The sequence below is a fragment of the Halyomorpha halys genome, unplaced genomic scaffold (assembly GCF_000696795.3).
Source record: "Halyomorpha halys isolate HHAL.00 unplaced genomic scaffold, Hhal_1.1 Scaffold370.1, whole genome shotgun sequence".
NCBI lineage: Eukaryota > Metazoa > Arthropoda > Insecta > Hemiptera > Pentatomidae > Halyomorpha > Halyomorpha halys.
The window spans coordinates 416,371-421,816 of NW_027107863.1; positions in this window are offsets into that span (position 1 = coordinate 416,371).

A 5,446-nucleotide genomic window follows, 5' to 3' on the forward strand; every position below is an offset into this window, starting at 1 on the left:
TAAAAAAAACATCGATGTTTTAAAATATCGTTCCTTACAATACATTACCCAAAACACATCGATGTTTTTGAATATCTATTCGAGTCTGGTCCAACGATCACGCATCCTACGGCCTGTCAGTAATGTTTTTTTAAACAAAGAATCCGAGATAGACTACAAAAAACATCGATGTTTTTAAAATATCGTTGCTTACAATACCTTACTCAAAATACATCGATGTTTTTGAATAACTATTTCAGAAACATAAGGTCTGTTCCAACGATCCCACATTCTACGGCCTGTATTTATATACTGAAAATTTTTGGTTTTCATTTAGTTACTTTTGAAAAACAAAAATGAAAAATTTAGAAAACATCGGCTTAAAAACATCGATGTTTTCAAAACATCGACATCGATGCCGCATCCCTAGTCTGGACCTATTGGTGGTAGAGGACAAGCAGCAGTCCAATCAGTAAGTAGCTCAACCAAACGTTCTGCTGCATCACAGTAATTTAACAAGAATGTTTCAAAAAAAAAAAAAAAATCAAACAATATATTAATAACTAGCCTATAAAATGTCCTCCGATAACTATTTGCTATTTTTGGAAGTGGTGATGAATCTAGAAAGGTTAGGGAAGAGAAAGGTTAGGTCTATGTGGGTGATATACAAGTAGTTTGAGTAATAAGTTTTCCATGTTGTATATTATAGAATGCTTGACGCAAAAACAATACTAATAAGATTCCTTATTTTTTTTTTTAATTGCAAAACTTTATTGATAAATATCACAATCTGCCATTGTTGGACAAGAGGTAGCAGTGATAACAGATCACATTCATACTAAAATAAAAAATATAAAAATAACATAAAATAAAATAAATAAGTTAAAATCAAACCATGTACATGAAAAGAAAAAAAAATAATATTTATAATTGTACATTTTTATTTGACAAGTCTCTTGGGCACTGCTGTTTCAAAAAAATAAAACATTTTAATACTCTGTTTACATAAAAAAAAAATCAAATGAATTTGATGAAGATTATTATGGTTTGTTACAGGAATGTAGAAAAACTACCCATTGGAAGCACTCTAATAACATTTCTCTATTTGGTCTCGAGGCCATTTTCTTTTCAGGCATCTCACAATGAACACAGTAATAAGAAATGTAACTCATGTATGTCATAGGTTAATAGTTTAATTTATGTAATAGTTTCTATTTTATTAACCAATGAATCCTCAAATCGGCTATGTCTTTTTGTTGGAACACTTTAAAAAAATTAACTAGCTGATTCGGAAATAAACATTTATTTGGTTAATCTAACATTTATAAAACGTAAAAACATAAAAGAAACAAAAGATGAATAAAACAATGAATGCAAGTAAAAATAAAAAGGCCTTTTAGTTGAAATGATATTTAGATAAATAAATAAATTAAGAAAACAAAAGAGATAAATTTACAAAAGAAACAATATACAACAATAAATACTGTTCGACGAAAGGTTGATCCAATTCGATAGGTCAGAGGAAGATACCTTGCCTGTCGAGGTGTGTAGGTCGCAGCTCTGTAGCTAAATACACCGCTGTAATTTTAAACTGGTCCAAAGTTGGTGCAATGGCTCACAAACCGTCGAAATGTCCCAAAAGCCAACATGGCCTAGTTATTTTAATGTATTATGCGAGTTTACTAATTAACAACAATTTATATTCAAGTCAAAATGCAGATAAGGTCTAGTTGCGGAATGCAATGTCTGTTAAAACACTTAAAATGTCTAAACTATTAAATTATAAACGTAGACAGGACTGCTTAGACACTATCATGGCCTCTAATTGGTCGGAACTGAAATGATGAAGTCAAAACACAGAAGATAATAGAACTTTATTTTCATTTAATTATGTGTTATTTTCAATTATATACAGTCCACTACAACGCAACCAGCCAACGAAAGTGAAGCGTACCTAGCAGTTCAGTTGAAGGCATGCTTCATACAGGTCTTGTATAAGCAATCCAGGCTCATGGTATTTGCTATGTTTATTAATCAGGATTGTTGACGTAACATAGCTCGAGCAATGTCATCGTGTGGTGGACGTTGTCTCGTCTTCTTTGGAGCCCGGAATGTACTGCGCGGGAGTCTTTTTCGATATAGAACAGGCTTTTGATCGAGTCTGGCACCCGGGACTGCTTTACAAACTCCGTAAATTCTTACCTCCTACATATTTTCTCATCATCCGTTCCTTTCTTACTAATAGATTATTCCAAGTAAACCACAATGGTTCCTATTCATCCCTCTATTTTCAATCCGCTGGTGTTCCTCAAGGTAGCATTCTCGGTCCCATCCTCTACACCGCCTATACAGTTGACATCCCAACAACTCCTAACACTATCCTTACCACGTATGCTGATGACACATGTGTGCTCACAGTTAGTAACCCTTTGATTACATTCCAAACTCACCAGTCCCATATCACAATCCTCGAAGAATGGTGTCGAAATTGGAGGATAAAAATAAATCCCAACAAATCACATTTACTCTTCGTCGTAAGCCTGCCGACTTCCCTACAGTATACTTTAATAATGTGACTCTTACCCCTGTAGAACAGATTCGTAATCTTGGACTACATATTGACAAACGACTAACCTGGAATGTTCACACAAGACTGAAAAGACAGGAAACTGCACGCTGATTCCGACTATTACAGCACTTTCTAGTAAGTTCATCCAAAAGGTCTAAACATCCAACTCATTACAAAAGACTGATCTACATGACAATAACAAGGCCCATCTGGACATACGGAGTTGAGCTTTGGGGCTCCACTAAACCTTCTAATTCCTCTCGTATCCAATCTTTACAATCTAAAATTCTTCGTAAAATCCTCAATGCTCTTTATTTTGTTACTAATAAAACCATCCATAAAACCATACCAAAGACCTAAATGTTCCTTACCTAACTGATCTAGCCCGAATCCGGTATTATTCCTTCCATAATAAACTCCCTAACCTTCCAAAACCACTAGTTTCTAACCTTGCTTCCTCTTCCATTCCTGAAAATTCTCCGAGGTACCTGAAAAGAAGATGGCCTCGTGACCTTTTGATCCTTGACAGTTTACAATAGTTTTTAGAGTTCTACTACTGGGTAATTTCTCTACATGCTGTATCATATCATTATGTCATTATGATCAAATTTACTTGTTGTATTTTTTATACAGTTGTAAATATCAATAAATAAATAAATAAATAAATAAAAAAAAAAACATAGATCGCACAAATATATACACATTCACATTTTTATAGTAAACAAATAATCAGCGGAACGGACCCTTCACGTCCATTAATTCGATGACGTCAGCCATAGACTACAGCTAAACTATACTGTCTTAACTGGACTCATATCGACACCCTATATTGACACAAGGTAATCAAAGGTAGAAGACACACTAGAGGTATTCATAGTCTTTAGTTTAAGATGTTAAAGCGTGTTAAATGGAAAAACTTATGTTAAATGGAGAATATTTACTTCTTTTACCATGTTAAAACGATATAACATGTAACATGGCTGAGAGTCTGTTACTAGGTCTGTTAAATGGAGAATAACGTCACGAAACAGACCAGCTGAGCTTGTCACCGTTTTATTTGTTGTGTTAGATTACTTACTCGTTGTTTGTGTTTTTTTTTCTTTTGTCTTGTATTTTGGACTTAAAAAAACAAAAAACAATCAGTAGCCAAACTTTTACACTTCTACTTTTCCCTTATTTTAGGCATGTTGTAACAAATTACTGTAATCAAGACTCAAAATTAAACAAAAAATGAATTTTTGGAAGAAAAGGTTACTAAACAAGTTTCTCAGAAAATCCCCTAGGAGCTCTTATGCATTTACCATTTAACATGACTTTAAATAGAGCTGCTCATAATTCTATACTTATAACATTTAACATGGCAAAATATTTTACATTCAACACAATATCATGAATACCCCTACTATAGTATACATAATGCATTTCTTGTATTATGTATGTTATAAGCAGGTTAGACGCTGTCATGTGAGTTCATTCGGTAGCTCATATCGCAGGCTGTGAGATGATATATTCACCATACCCGCTATGGTCTATGAGTGAGGAGCATACATAGTATTCTTTCAATATATTTTTATATTGTTTATTTGAAGTTCCATAGGTAAGCAACCTAATTCTTTGCTTTGTAAATTTAAGGTTTATTATTTTAATCTTATAATCAGATTATAATCTTAAAACTTTCTTTAGACTGGTTAATATTGTTTAAATAAATAAAATTGTATCCATTTTAGTCTCAAAACACTTTTATTCTATTTATAAGACGTTTCGGCCAATTCGGCCATCTTCAGGGACAATCTATTTCAAACAGGTTTTATTACACATATAACCTTCAACAATTCCAAACAAATAACAATATTATTTATAATTTATCTTATCTCTATTATTAAATATTATTTATAAAACTTTTTGTGCTAACGTTTCGGCCAAAATTTCAGGCCCTCATCGGGGCTGAGAGTATAAAACAAGATAGCAATGATAGTAAATAAGTCTGAAGTCTCGGCTACACCTATAGTACTCTATCTACTTTCTAAATAAAATAAGGAAACCATTTTAAAAGAAATTTCGCGTAGATAGAGAAATAATTTTCAATGATTTACACTATGAATATGGTCTAAACTAGATTATAAATATGTCGTATATATATATATAGCCAGGTCATAAATATGAACTACAGGGTCAACATTCTTTTGTTTCCAAAGAAAAATCAAAATTAAATGTCTACACCATCATAAAAGAAAAAACATTATTGCAGAAGGTAGTAATATCATATGAATAATTTTTGGAGCTTACTCTTCACATTCTGGACCCACTTAGACCCTGCCAAGTGAGCTTCCATGTTGATCCGGCGACACAAATAAAATGAAATGTTTTTACTTTATTTTCCCGTTTTTCATTTCTTAGACTACATAAAACATAATACAGAAGCTGTAGTGAGAACAAAGAACTCAAAGATTCGAACTGGTCTAGGAATGAGATCGTTTGTGTTCATGGAAATTTTTTTTTTTTTGTGGTTTATGAATTACTGTTAAGTTCAGAGTGGAACTTACTGGCAGTACAGTACATAAACCATATTACTGCACATCTGGAGACCTGCACAATGCGACATAGAGATACCAAGTTCGCCATTTTTTTTTTTTTTAGTTAAACTGTAACCAAATAAGTTCACGTTATATAAACAAGGAAAAGAATCAGAGAGATTCTCTAATAATATTAATTAATTTAAATTTATAAAATTAAACTTGAATAAATGCATTATTTGATACTTTTTCAGTAATGTTTAATTTTTTTATTAATATGTACATATTTTTTGGTTAATAGTTCATTTCAAGAAATACTTTGTTTTTATTTACCTTCTTCTTTAAGACTTGACGATATATATTTATATATAAATATATAATATAT